This window comes from Pinus tabuliformis, chromosome 1_1 (genome assembly GCF_031772625.1).
Source record: "Pinus tabuliformis cultivar Carrire ecotype Pingquan chromosome 1_1, CPIR1, whole genome shotgun sequence".
NCBI classification, from domain to species: Eukaryota; Viridiplantae; Streptophyta; class Pinopsida; order Pinales; family Pinaceae; genus Pinus; species Pinus tabuliformis.
Genome location: NC_142297.1, coordinates 568,916,617 through 568,933,172, shown reverse-complemented (window position 1 = coordinate 568,933,172; position 16,556 = coordinate 568,916,617).

Sequence of the window (16,556 nt, the reverse complement as noted above, 5' to 3'; positions counted from 1 at the left end):
TACTTCTTAAACTACTTTACATCAACCTTTTCCTTTACCTTATTTATTCTAACCAGTAGACCTTAGTTCCATCTTCCTGTTCTTCTGTACCAGTGCCTTGTTACCTTTGAATAGACCCGTTACACTGTAATTTTCCATATTACTTCTGAAATGATTCCTTTGAATTGCCCTGCATTTTGTCACATCTGTAAACACAACTACCATGCATTCTGTTACATCCGATATCTCTCTTATAGATTCATCTAGTTACATAGATTCATCTCGTTACCATATACAAGTGAGTTGTTTTGCTACAAGTGGGTTTCCATCAAGTACAACACATACATCATAATGCCAACATTCATAAGTTTAAAGTATATCAAATGGATGTTAAATATGCATTTTTAAATGGAGATCTAGAATAAAAAATTTATATTGATCAACCTGAAGGGTTCATTCTTGGAAATGATAAAAATCTTGTTTGCAAAATTAGTAAGGTATTGTATGGGTTAAAACAAGCTCCTCGTGCATGGTATTATCATCTTGACATGTATCTTCAACAACAAGGTTTCAAAAAGGGGTCTGCAGATAGCAACCTATATATCAAATTTGATACATACAAAATTTTGATAGTTGTTGTTTATGCAAATGATATCATATTTGGAAGCAATGCATAATCTATAAGTCAAGGATTTGCTTTAGTTATGAAACAATAATTTGAAATGTATCTACTTGGTAAACTAACATACTTTCTTGGCCTTCAAGTTCAACAAACTAAGAATGGTATCTTTCTCTCTCAAAACAAGTACCTCAAATTGATTTTGAAGAAATATGGAACGAAAGACTGCAGCATGTATGCACACCAATGGTAACAAGATGCGATCTTAGTCAAAATGATGATTCTTCTTCAGTCAATCAAACACAATACAGATCTATGATTGGCGGCTTGCTCTATATTACAGGTACAAGACCAAACTTTATGCATGCAGTTGGCACTATTGGATGATTTCAAGCAAATCTTAAGGAAACTCATCTGCTAACAATTAAGAGAATATTCAAGTATCTGCAAAGAACTCAAGATTTTGGTCTATGGTATCCCAAAAGCACATACTTTTCACTTCATTCTTACACAAATGCGGATTGGGCAGGTAATGTTGATGATTGAAAAAGTACTAGTGGAGGAGCATTTTATTTGGGACCTCACTTAATCTCATGGTTCAACAAGAAACAAATTTGTATCACTTTATCTAATGATGAGGAAGAATATGTTTCTGCTACATCCTGTCATACTCAACTTGTATGGATGATCCAAATATTGTAAGATATTCAAGTCACTTGTCCTCAACCTGTACCTATTCTCTACGACAATACTAGTGCCATAAGTATCTCTACGAACCCTATCATGCACTCAAAAACATAGCACATTCCAATCAAATATCATTTTCTGAGAGAGTAGGTGCTTGAACAAAAGGTCAAACTAGAGTAAGTTCCGTTAAAGGAATATGTTGCAGATATATTTACAAAGCCACTTCCACGTGATTCCTTTGAATATTTCAGACATAAATTAGGAATGGTTCCTGCTTCATCTCTCTGTTAATTGTTCTAACAGGTATATCATGTTCATGGGGAGCTGTAGTTGTAAATTACTACAATTTACCTTCCGTATGAGGATGGTGTGAAGGACAATCACATATATACATGGTTTTTGAGTTGGATAGTCACATATACCTCTCTGTGATTGAAAAGGAGTGGCATAGACTAAGGGGGGACTTCCTATATGCTTTCATAATTTCATTTTTGATCTTTTAGGTCTGACATTGGTCTGTTGTAGTCTGTTGGTTCGTGGGAAGCACCTACTGTGCTTCTTTGTTGACATTATGGATTTGAGTATTTCTGGTTGCTTGATGATTCATATCATTGTTAATGTATGGTTGTTACTACTGTTGAAGATATATACGTTGTTGTATCTCTATTATTGGGCACCAGTGATGCTTGGAAGTATTGCATATCTAGTCATAGTTGGTGATATTGGAGAATGATGCTAGATTGTCTTATCCTACAAAACTTCTTAATGATGATGATGTTCATGTTGTTGTCTATGTTCCTGCCATCATATGTTTATGTTGCAGATTCCTATATGGAGAATGGTGGTTTTTTATGACTATCATGATCTTGCTACCTCATAGTTGAGGTCTCTGGTTTTGGTTATAAATGTCTCTTGATGTAAAGGTCATGTAAAGACCAATGTTGTAAATCATTGTAAAATCCAGTCATATATGGGCTATTGGGGTCAAGTCATTTATGAATGTAATCCCATTATTTTGGGCAATTGATGTAATGTTGAGTCAAATATGTAACCCCATTGTGTTGGGTGATTGATGTAATCATAAGTCATTGGTGATAGGAAAGGTCATAATTGGTAGAGTCATAAAATCTCGTGCTTTTATTGTATATCTTTAGCGACTCCATCATATGCTCAGGGGGAGCATGGTTAGTATGCAATTTTCATATTCAAAAGATCAGACCTATAGTGATCTTCTCTATAAAGGTGGAAGAGAAGCCTTCATTCAACATTGGTTAGCCCTTTGCCCTTGATGTCAAAGGGGGAGAGAAGCTTGGTGTTTGGAGAAGAATGATTGGTGAGAAGACTTGGGATTTGTAGGTGATTACAGGTGGTGACCAAACAAAAAAGTGGTTTCCATCAAGTCCAAAGGGAGATATTGTTGGCATTATGGTTAATTTGTTGTCCTTGATGATAACCTACTTGATAAATATGTCAACATTATGATAACATGATGTTTATGCAGAGTGACACAGATGCTACAAGAGATATGAACAAAGGAATGACAATTCAGATATAGATAGATGGTAAAGGTAAAGTTTGAGAAAGTATATGTGGGTCCTTAGACGCAAGGTCACGTACATACATTGGTATAGTCGCATACAAAATCTGAACCATGGTAATTTGGATACCAGGGGTCTCTACCATGGTATTGGACCATAGTAATGGGTGCGACAACGATTATTTGATCTTTTCAAGGAATACCAACGACATTTCTAAGGGATTGGCCTAAGGTATTGACTAAGGCTAAAGCTATATAAGGAGATGGAGATGAAGGTTTTATGTATAGACATGCATCATAAAAACACATGAGATCATAACATACTAGGAACAAGACAAAGCTTCTTTATTGATATCAGCGAATAGTAGTGGAAGAATACAACCTGATCCGACCACAACACTAACGAAACCTTCCTCTAGATCCATTCAGCCTAAGTCTCAAATATCGCCTCTCAAGCATGTGTAAAAGGATGTCATATAATGGAAGATGAACATATTTGCAAGGAAACAAGGGTTTCCTATGACTGGGAGTGCAGGAGGTACAAGGAAAAATCAGACTTGATTTGGGGACAAAAAGGACAATAATGTCGATATCCCATCTCCTTCTATGATTTAGGCTTTCCCATGAGATGTATAAATACCACCAAAAATCAGTTGATTCAGTTAGGCCATGGGCTCCTGTAGGTGGGCTTTTGGTGAAACTTGTAAAACCCACCCGAGAAATAGGAAATATTTTTATTTTTTCATATTTTAAATTATGTACTTGGGTTCGGTATTATGGTACCTGCGTGTGTACACGCTTTTTAAAGGGTAGAGTTGCGTATGGATTTGAAAATATTTTTTTTAATAAATGATCAAGTCTGAATTGGAACGGGATGCCTAAGACCATATCAGAGCATCAAAACTATAGGAGTGTTGAATGATGTTATAACAAATAGACAAACAATTCGTCATCTCCTTGCCATATTTCCAAACCGAGGAAATAATGAATGAACCCCATGTCCTTCATCTCGAATTCTCTTGCAAGATCCTCTTTGCAAGATTTGATCAACTTCTCATCATCAATTAAAATTAAATCATAGACATATAATACTATAATCAATAATTTACCTGAACAATAATATGGTAAAGCTTTGCATCTCCTTCACTTTTGGTGAAGCCCAACCTGGTGAAATAGTTGTCAATCCTGGTCTACCAAGCACAGGGTGCTTGCTTCAATCCATACAACGCTTGCTTAAGTATGCACACATGCTATTATCTATCGAAGGTCTCAAATCCTTCTGGTTGTTCAATGTACACCTCCTCCTCAATCACTTCATTGTGGAATGTTGTCTTCACATCCATCTGATGTTTCTTCCATCCCATTTACGCTGCAAGTGCTAGAATTGATCTGAATGAAGAGTGCCTTTCTACTGGAGCAAATGTCTCCTCATAGTCAATTCCCTCCACTTGAGAGAAACCCTTGGCCACAAATATGGCCTTGTGTTTCTCGATGCTTCCATCTACTACTTGCTTCACCTTGTAGATCAACCTAGAACCTACCACCGACTTGTTCTCTAGTCTTGGGACAACTTCCCAAACATTATTTCTGATAATGGAGTCATATTCCTCTACCATGAAATCAACCCATACTGGTTTTTGCACCGCTTCCTCCAATGAGGATGCCTCAATCTCTACAAGATTTCTCGTCAGAGCCATGTGGCCAGTGTACCGATCTAGTGACCTCCTCTGCCTGCGTTGTGATGTGGATGATCCCAATTTCTTTCTAGCATCATGCAATAATTTGTTAGCTTCTTTGGTGCGCTTCCTTCCACCTATGGATGTCTCTGCTTGAGTGGGTGTCTCCACTCTCTGTTCCTATGCTTGTGGTCACTCCACAACTTCCTGAGGTTCTTCCTTTGTAGCCAAAATCTCCTTATCTAAATGAAACTGAAACTCACTCTCAAAAGAACACCTCGTTTCCTTCTCCTCATCAAACTTCACATATATCCTAACAACTGTCATCCTGGGAGATGACATGTACATCCGATAGTTGTGAGGTGTTTTTGTGTACCCCACAAATATACCCAACTCAGCTGTAGGCTCTAGCTTTTTCCTTGTATCCTTGGAAACTTGACAATAAACTGATGATCCAAATATCCTAAAGTGTGACACATCTAGTTTCTTCCCTGAAAAAGCTTCCTCTAGTGTACTCATCCTAAGAATCCGATGAGGACTCTTGTTTTGCAAATAAACAATTGTGTTGCATGCTTCAACCCACAAGTGCAGTGGTAGGCCTTGGTCATGCAACATCGTCCGTGCAACTCCCACAATACTTATTTTCTTCCTCTCATCCACCCCATTCTACTATGGATTGTGGGGTGCTATCAACTCTCGTCAAATGCCTTCCTTTGTACAAAAGTTCTTAAACTCATTCAACACATATTCTCCACCGTTATTGCTCCTGAGAGCCTTTGATTTCCTGCCAGTTCCTTTCTCAACAATTGCTTTAAATTCAACAAATTTGGAGAATATCTGGTCTTTCTTCTGCATGAAAAAATCCAACACTTTTGTGAGAAGTCATCTACAAATATAACATAATACCTATGCTTGGTAGTGGAGGCTATCGAGAAAGGTCCACACACATATGAGTGAATCCTTTCAAGGACTGCTAGCGCTTTATTGTGCCGATCATTGAAGGTAGATTTCATGTACTTCCCCAGTGTACACCCTTTGCATATTTCTCGTTGCTCTAGTGTACCTTTAGGAAGTCCTGTAGAAATATGTTGCATGATCTTCAAAGCGCCATGGTGCATATGGCCAAGCCTTCTATGCCATAATTCACCAATGTCTCAACTCTGCACCTTCTATGATTTTGTGCTCAATGTTGCACAATCTTCTACATCTAATTTGTAGAGGTTCTTCACTCGAACCCCAATCTTCTTCACTTTTCCTATGGCGATATGTCTCAGGAAAGAATTCCCTTTGTTGAATATCACATCGTAGCAACGGTCTTCCAACACCGCTATAGAAACTAGATTCTTCTTCAGACCCGATACAAATATTACATCCTTGAGCCTGAGAAGGGAGCTAGACTCCCTCTGAAAAGTAACTGTAATAATATTGGTCACACTATACCTTCCATCATCTCCCATATCGATGTGCATCTAGAGATCCTTCTCCTCTAAGTCACTGAAAAATTATTTGTTTCCCATGATGTGGAATGAGGCACCACTATCCACATACCACACACTGCCCATCAATGTGCTTGACATGCAAGCAATGAGGGTGAAGTCCAAGTCTAATTGGGACGCCAAAGCTTCACATGTCGCTCCTCCTGAGGGTTTCTTACCTGCCTTCTTGTGTGGACACTTCGTGGCATAGTGTCCCAGTTTGTGACAGTGAAAGCACTCGATTTTCAACAAGTATTTCTTCTTGCCTGCCTTACCAGATTCTACTTTAGATTGGGATTTCTTCCCTTTCCATTTCTTTGCCTTTCCATCCAAGACATAGTTCTACTCATCATCACACTTGGATGAGGTTTCGTCTCTGGTACTTTTGCCCTATTTCTTCTTGCACCAACTTGGACCATAATCACTCCCAATTTGGTAGCTATCCCTCCCATTTACTGAATCTTGGTAGTTGTGCCAACTCTTGGGAAGGGCTAGAAGTGCTATGCTTACCAAATCATCTTCTACAACTGTGTTTATGCCTCGAAATTCATTGCACTAACATGGGGGAAAACCACCTGGTTCAAACCTTAAAGCAACTCCTTTTTCGTTTGGGGTAGTGGTTTCCACTGGTTAAATTAGGTCTAGTTACCTTTTCCCAATTACTATCAGCTTTAAATATGTCTTTAATTGCTAATAGTTAGGGACATCAGATCAATTCTTCTAGCTGATCAAGCAAGAAGAATGACCCTTAAGTTGTTTTTTTGGAACAACCAAACCAATCTAAAGTTTTTCCTCGAAGAGAGGAATTCTAAGATAACACATGCATGATTTAACTAGTATGCAATTAACCTACCCTATCTTGATTAAAGGAAAGAAGAATCCTTCACCCAATCAATAACTCATTTATTAAAAGAAAACATTAAGGAATTGAAGTAAAAATGAAGGAATTAGATCAAGGAGATAGCTCTCGAGATCTAATTCTTTATTGATCTAAATACTAACAATCAGACACTTAGTAAGTAGTTACATAAGTGTTTGATTGAAGTATATCCAATTCCTAAGGTATATGCATATAAAATCTATTTATTTCCCAGGTTTACTTGTTATTTGAATGCGATCTAAAATGGTTGTCTTTAGTACATGGTAATAAAAATTAATCATATTCTAAAAGAAATGAAAACATTAAAGATTAATTATTTTAATTAAATAGTTAATTAAAAGAATTGTTACAGCTCATATCGCAATCAAAATAAATTAACAATTTGCTGATACAAAAAATTACAGGGAATATTCAGAAATGATATGATGTTCAACTGTATTAAAAATACACATATAACAAACAAATTGAAATATGGAATGACTACAAATTATACAAAACAGAACATTAAAACATTGATAAAAGTACCTGATGTATCATGTTCCTTTTGTCAAATTCACAGTGTCAATCCGTTTTCTTCATCCCAAAGCTCTCCAAAAGTACATAAATGCAACTAGCTGAAGCCTCTTTAAGTAAAAGAAAAACAATTCAGATCTTATCATTCTATTAAAAAGACTAAGAGGTACAATAATGCAAGCCTTAAAGGCTTTCTTTTTTGAATTCTGGACCCGGCCCAGTCTATTAGGATAGACTTGGAGATACAAAAATGCAAGCCCCCAAGGGTTTCTTTCTTAGATTCCAGACCAATTATTCGATCCATTCAGTGGGTTTAAATAACAATACAATTTTTTAATAACAGGTATGCACATAACATTGAGGAAATTAACAGAATCCCTCAAATCTTGAAAAAATAAAAATAGTTTTCAAAGATAATCTTTTGAAAATGCCATTTTGGCTTATTGGCCTCATATTTCGATCAAAGGATCCTCACATTTGCAGACTTTGTGGAACTAATCTGCTTCTTTCTCTGCGTAGCTTTTTCCTCTTCGTTTTCTTTACTGTCAAATTCTTTGTTTATACATGGAAAACGATAAACCATGGATAAGCAAACATAAATCAAAACCGTGCTTTTAAGAAAAGATAAGATTGAATGAAAATATATGGGCCGTTTAACTAAATCGCAATCGCATTGGAATCAGGAACAGAGTCCAACATAATCGCAATACATTGGAACATGGAATGAACCACATCGAAATCAGATCTCAAATAGGGACTATATTAAAATAATTGTATTAAAACAGGGAGCATTCCTTATCAAAATTAAATCATAATCATAATGGAAAAGATCGAATCACAATCGCAATTAATCAGGGAGTAGAACCTATCCTTATCACAATCACATTTTAAATGGAGGCAAAAATAACGTGAGGCCTGTGTATTTTGTGATTGCGATATCGCAATCATGGAAGACTAGGGATACACTGATCGCAATCACATAAACAGAGCAGAACAACACTAACAGTCCCGAAAGATTTGCGATTTGCGATCTGTGGGATGACATCATGGTGACATCACTATGACGTGGAAGATGACATCACGGTTGACATGGCATTTGACATGGATCTGACTTCACTGATGACGTCATATCACAATCACATTCGGCATTCGGCATGACCCTTTGGTATTTGTGATAGCTGCGGACGCGGGGGACGTATTAACTGGAGTGTAAAATCTCGTCGGGTTCAGAATGATCGCAAATCACATTGGAATGGGAAGAGTGCTTTGGCATTTGGAATTTGTGATAGCCAAAGACGCGGGGGATTTATGAATTGACATGTATAATCCTGTTGGGTCTGGCTTATATCGCATATCGCAATCGGTGGTGCAGAGCGGGGTATGGACTTAAGCCTTTGGATCTTGCGATGTCTCGGATGTGATATTTTTATTTGACGGATTTAAATCTGTGATTAGGTACGATTTGAATATCGCATATCACAATTAGTTAAGGTTGAGACTTAAGTTATACGGTTATTGCGATCTGCGGACGTGGGGAATTTATAGAATTGCATTGACTTCGCTGTTGGGTCCGTTATTAAAATCGAAATCGTAATGGAGTTATTGCGAAGGGGTCTTTCCTTATATTTATTTACGATGCGGGGAAGCGGGATTTTGGATGAGTTAGATTTTAGTTCCGATTATTATTATTTTTTAAATAACCCATGTTTAATACTTAAGGCTTTTAAAGCCTAAGTGTGATCTTGGTCTCGAGGGCTATTTAAAATTTGGTTTTTGATAATCAAGGTTTAATACTTGGGTTTTAATTAAAAATCCTAAGTATTAAACTTTGGTTATGGGATTTTATTAACAATTTTTCTTTGTTGATTTTAGCTTTTTTAATTTTTTGTTTTTTAAGAAATAAAATCAAAGGCTTTTAAAACTAAAGGGTCCATATTTTTAATATAATAAATTTCATAGGAAATTAATATATTAAAATAGGGTTTGTTGAAGAGTACAACAAACTGTAACACCAACACTCCCAAGTTCATCACGACAATGTGTGAACCTGCTCAAGTACTGTGGTATTGCGTTGCTCTTTTGCATCTTGATATTCCAAAGCTTGTCGTTCAGTGTCGGCTTCCTGTGGTCACTACTATTTTGAAACAAATCTGTCAAGGCTTGCCACATTGCATATAGAGTCTCTTTCCCGTGGAGATTCGAGACAATATGGTCTCGAACTCCATCCAATATGATCCTCCTTGACTTTGCTACACACTTCTTCCATTCTGCTAGATCTTGAGCATCAGATGCTGGAGGTTTAGGAATATCATTATCTATGAATTCCTTTAACCCATTATCTTCCAGCGCTGCCTCCATCCTGTCCTTCCAAGCACATAGTTTGAGCTACCCTTTAGGGTATAATCGAGTCTTAGTCCATAGAATGCCATCCTACTAGCTCTAAAGAATTGATCCTGCAAATTCGATTCACTTGCAAAGACAACTTTGAATTCTATTCTCAATTGTGATTCCAGGTTCGATACCATGTAGAAATGCTTTGTATATTCAAAACTGCTCATGTAATTTACTAAAACAAAAGACTTGAATCTACTCTACTCATCAACCAAAAACAATTAACGATCAAAATCACAACTCATAAACATGCGACATGATTAAACACAAATTGCACATAGATTTATCTAGGGGAAGGAAACTGCTTAAAACCCCTTCTTATTTGTATTGCATTAATCAGAAAATAGAGAAGAAATACAATGCTTGCTCAAGCCTAAGCAACCTCTACACTAGTATAGTCTATTTCATTGCCTAACAAGCTAACTCTGGTCAATACTTAACCAAATTCCTTCCTTCCCAAGCTCCTATTTCCTTGCATTGTTCAATGAGGAATTAACCCCTATTATTTAGGGAAATTATCCATGGAGAATTGCACAATTCCTGTAGGCCCTTCTCTGACTGCATGCACCACCTATACATCTTGGAAAGTTCTACAACTGATAATACACTTCCCTTGAACTCCAATCTCAACTGGGTAACTCGAATTTCCTCCATGCATCAATTATTTTGGGCTGATTGATGAGTTAACTGGTTGATCACAGGTGAACACACCCCACTACTGGACCTTCCACTAGTTCTTAATCAATTAGAACTAGTTAAACTCACAATAACTCAAATTAAATGAAATAGATTGCTAGAAATTAACAATCAATCATACCAAACTGAACTCAAGTGTCTCCTACTCGAATTAACTGAGTGATAAAGTGCCATATCACCTCAGTTAACTACCTCCAAGTATTTTACTGAAATTGAAATTCAAATTTTAATCTAGTTTGACCAAGGCAAAGTCAAAACTAGATTTTCTTGTTTCATCTTCAACATCCCTTGCCTCAGTTATTATGCTTGAGCTAGCAGAAGTCTCTGAAATTAATGGCTTCACTGAACTCCGCCCTGTGGGACTACCATCTCGAAAGTAATCCCCCATAGGCATCTCCTTTGCATTAGCATGTTCCCAATTTCTAGGGGCTGAAAACATAGGCACGATAGATCTAGTTGCTCCAAGGTGGTTAAGTGTGTTGTTCTCGGGGATGTCATGCTCCATGTGGTGAGATGCTCTTTAACTCTCACCTCCCATAAACTCCATGTGGTTTTTCCTAAATGCGTTGCTGCCTCAACTCATCCATCTCCTCCCTTCGTCCTCTCACCACATCATTCTTCCCTCTCAAAAAATCATTCAAGGCACTCAATATGCTCTTAAATGTCATGGCCATCTCCTCCTCCCTACTATTGTCTCCCATTTTCTGCAGTGTTGATTGCTTGCCCAGGAGCCTCTGAATCTAGAGTAATTTTCAACTCTTGCTCTCTACTCCTGTACCTGTGCCTTCTGTAAGTAATGTTTTGCTTATCCTCGGGGGTCATATAAAGAAATTCTCCCACAATTGGCCAGATCAAGCCTATAATACCACTGTATTATTCCTAATGGAAATATTAAGTGATAACAGGCACGAAATTCTAAACATGCAACCAAAAATCAAAACATAATCAAAATAATAAGCACACCAACAATTTACACCAAATAAGCTTAGCCATATTATTAATCTTTATGGAATGGGTACAATGAGTTGGAACAAGTGCACCTGGGCTTGCTAAAGAAATATAGACAAGTCTCAGGTGAGAAAGAGTGCTTCCAAGGTACTAAATAATGCTTGTCCTCTAACCCCTGCACTGGCCCAATAATTCTCCTGCTTCTAGTTGGAATAGAACTAGTGTTTGACTCCTCTAGAGTGCTAAGAAAATTATGCAAAATTGGCTGTAGGCTCCCCTCAATAAACCCAAAAAACCTAGAAATATTTTAGCCCAACTCCATTGCACTGAAATTCCCACAAAATAGGGTGTAATTGACACTCCTCCAGCTAATACACACCACCAAAATGTGCTTTAGATTCAGCCCCAAAATTCTCCCCAAAGGCTCCCCCAACTTCCTACAAATTCTTCCTATAATATCCCCTTATTTCTCCAACCCCCTCCATCACCCACTTCTCCTTGTCTGCACCCACTACATAGGTCAACCAATGACCCTATGCACATGCCCAGAAATGACCCAATTTGCTCACAACAATTCCCCCAAATACTAACCTGCAAAACAATACCAACCTCTAGCAAAATCCCAAGGGAAAAGGCCCTCAAAAACCCATAATATATTGTACATTGAAGCTAGTTCTCCTAAAGGGTGAGAGTTCCACTTCTACACCCAACCTGCCCACAAAAATGTGCCAGAATCACCTAAAATTATCTCTAGATCAACTCCAAAATTATGTGTTAGGCTCTCCTAGTGATGGCACTCAGAGACCACCAAAAGAAGAGGTGAGATTCCTGCTTGGAAACCTAGTGTGCTAAACAACATTGTGTAGACTTGGCTCAATAGCTCGAGCATACAAGAGTTCAATCATCAAATTAGTGAAAATTCCCAAAATGAGGTCCTCTCTTCTTATTTATCTTTGGGCCCCTCCTCACTCGATGTGGGCCCCATAATTCGACCCCCATTGCTTTTCTCTTCCTCCACAAGTTCAAATTTATATAAGGGGCACATATTTCCCTTTAGAGTGGCACCCACGTTCCACCTACTTTTGATTTGCCTCCCTTTTTTCCTAAGTCAAATCCCCCTTTTTCCACAAAAATCAAGTGGGGTCCTCTCAACACACTTTTTCTAGGTCAAATACGCCAAAACATCAAAAGTTTGCAAAATGTATTACTTAGCAGAATTTTTCTAAGTAGGAATATCACAAAATGTGGGTAAGAGTTTTTAAATTTTCAAGTAGTTTTGTTTATTATGAAACTTGAATAATGTTGATTGTCTTAATATTTTAAATTTTCTATGCATCATACGAAATTATGAATTGATCACAAAAGATATGCTAACATTTGAATTGGAAAAGCTAAAAGAGTCAATGGAAAAACAATTTGATGGTATAATTGATTTTAGGTTAGAAGAAATTAGCAAATGGCTAGTTGGATTTGTTAGTATTAATGACAAGAAGTTTGTCTTAGCTACTCAATTATAGCAAGTTGCCATCCGATTTTGAATTCCCATGTATTACTACATCATCACTCCCAGTAAAATTTCTAGCAATAATTTGCATATACCTTTGCATTTGTTACTTTTCTATTAGATAAAGGTTCATGATTTTCAAGAAATGGAAGGCAATAGTGGAAACTCCTTTCGAATTAGTACTATTATGTTTCCTTGTACAAAGCTTTTACTGTGAGGAGGATGGGGATTGTGCAAGACAACAATAGTGCAGAGGGAAAACTAATCTTAAACTATTTTCCATTTGAAACTTTTACATGTTTACCTATGTGTGATATGTGCAAGAAAATGAAAGTTCAAAAGGAACTTCATAAATTTAATTCGTAATCTAATGATATTTAACATTTTCCTATTACATAAAAGTACAATGTTCATTATGAGAGCACAACCTTTAATCAATTAATTAGCAAAGCATTTAGCGCAGTGTGTGGAGGACCGCATAATAAAAGCTTCCTCTGCACAATAAACTTCTTCCATAGTTTGGAACATGTGCCTAATTTCACAAAGATAACCATAAACACAGTGCCTAATTTCACAAAGATAACCATAAACACAACTTATAATGCTTATGCACAAAGTTTTGTGCTCCATAAACTTCAACCTGTGCCACTCTTGCTAATAATGCCATTAATGACGACTACCAAACTATCAAGAAGATCAAAGATGATACTTGTAATTTTGAATTACTACTATTATGTTTCCTTGTACGAAGCTTTCTTTGAGTAAAGATTTTATAGTGCGAAAGACAAGGATTGGGGTGCACAGGGAAAATTAATCTTAAACTATTTTCCATTTAAAACTTTTATAGATTTAGCTACGTGCGATATCTATGAGAAAATGTAAGGTGCAGAAGGAACTTTATAACTTCAATTCATAATATAATGATATTTCACATTTTCCTATTACATAAAAATACTTCTTTCATTATGAGAGCACAACCTTTAATCAATTAATTAGCAAAGCCTTTAGTGCGGAGTGTGGAAACCCGCACAATGAAAGATTGAAGGTTCCTTCGCACAATGGACTTCCTCCAGAGTCTCGCACATATGCCTAATTTTACAAAAATAACCATAAACAAAGTTTACAATGCTTATGCAGAGAGTTTTGTGCAAAAATATTTCATTGTACATAATTTTGTTCACACATTGCACAACCTTTAGTCAATTGACTATTGATATTTGGAATACAAAGATATGCATTATTTATACTTAAAATATTACCAATAACATTGTAAGGGTCCACCACTTCCCTTAGTTTTATTGTGAACAACATATATGAATTATTTAATACTAAAATATTAGCAATAAAAGCCTTTAGTGCAGAGTGCAACAATCTACATAATGAAAGCTTGAAAGCTTCCTTCACACAATGGACATCCTTTGCAGTTCCGCAAATGTGCATAATTTCACAAAGATAAACATAAACAAAGCTTTTGCTCAATGATGTGAGAATTGATATGGTTGCAAGTTCTTTGCGGTGGGGGAGCTGAACAAATCTCCAATTAATATTATTATGTTTCCTTCTGCAGCTATGTGCGGGAGAACGATCCGGGACTTTCAGAACAATTCGGATTTGAGAGACAAGAAACCATACTGGCCAACTGACATTTTGCCTATGTTTCTCTAATTGGAAAAATAGAATCATGTTCTCGTATTATAATTACTTTAGTATAAAAGCAGACGAGACATGTATCAAAAATTCTATGAGCATGTAAATGCTTGCCCTTGGGACTTCTACCGTGCTTCGTCAAAGTGAGAAGGTTTATGTTCCTTGCTCCACTCAGCGTCCTTCTGCACATATTTGAAAATGTTGCAACCCACCTCAAACCCAATTGTAACAACGATTGTTTAATAATGTTAAATCTAATCACTGTTATATATAGCATGGTTTTTATTAAAATAATAAATATAGAATATTTTTTTTTTAATTATTATTTAGGAACATATTTCGCAATGGTTTTTATTAAAATAATAAGTATACAAATATTTTTTAATTATTATTTAGGAACGTATTTAGCAAGGAATGCTTCCTCCCCATGACATTTGGGACCCACATCAATTAATAACATCTTTGAATGTCAATGACTGACCGAAAGGCATTATTCAATATTGAGGTAGCTACGTAGAGGGAGCATGTGCAGAGGAAGTTGTCCAAAAGTGGTTGTTCGGAGGAGGTGTGTGCGAAGAACAAATGCATATGTGGAGCTCTACAAAAGTTTCTCTTTAAAAGAAGCATGTGTAGAGAACAAATGCATGCACAAAATAAGAGTCGATTAATTAATAATAGAAACAAAAACTATATCACATCACATCTATTAATCTAATCCATAATGCAATTAAAAAACACCATATAAAAATATGAATATGACTTGCCATGACTACTCAATACTAATTTATTTTACATAAAATTAAATAATTAAAACAACATCATTAATTATTATAATACAAATATAAATGGTCATGCTTATTCATTTTATATAAAATTAAATAATTAAACAACTCTATTAACTTTATTAACTATGGTAAACAAAATACTATTTGTTTTGCTCTTCATTAATAGAATAAAATAAATATTAAAAAATGTTATAATAAAAATTATTAAACTATTTTATTAAATATTATAAACAACTTTATTACCTATCATAAACAAAACATATTGTGCTTTCTACTATCCATTAAAAGCTAAAATAAATCTTACAATAAAATTTTATATTTTGCAGTTTTTAAGGAGATGTAAGTTTAAATTTCTGGAAATTTAAAATATTTAGATAGTTTATTTTAAATTAATTTATAATATGATTGACGTAAGTTGATGATTTTATTAGTTATAAGAAGAATTTCCGCGTAAATCACATGTAGAAAACCTTTGTCGACGCGTTTGGAACCAACTAGTGTGGTTCATCGCCAGGACAAGTTGAGCACTCAGATCATGGCTGCATATTAAATAGGGAGATCAGATCCTCCAAACGGCTAGGTTGACTAGGTTGACCATCAACAAAAACCGCTAGATAATATTATAAAGTTAAAAAATTAAAAATAATATTATAATTATAGTAATTAAAATATTATATATTCGAATATAATACCATTTTATTTTAGTCAAAAGTAATAAAAACTTATATTATAATTATAGTAATTAAATTTTCTCCCTGATAAATAATTAAAAATATTATAATATATTATATATTGGAAGGTAATTCCATTTTATTTTATTCATATATTATTCTTTGGTTATTAATAAATTTAATTCCTTATATACTAGGGATAAGTAAAGGGGTTTTTAGAAAGTTTTTCTTTGGTTATTAAATTAATTTATTAATTCCCTAGGGACAAGAATGTTATTCTATTTTATTATATATTATTCTATGGTTGTTAAATTAACTTATTTAATTAATTATTTAAATCACTAGGGATAGGTAAAGGGGGTTTTTTAGGATTGATTAAGTGGAAATAATAAACTATTAATGAATATTGGTTAAATTTTTATTTATTTATTTATTTATTTATTTATTATGGTTGTTAAATTAACTTATTTAATTAATTATTTAAATCACTAGGGATAAGTAAAGGGGTTTTTTAATAAAATTGATTTAATGGAAAAAATAAACTATTA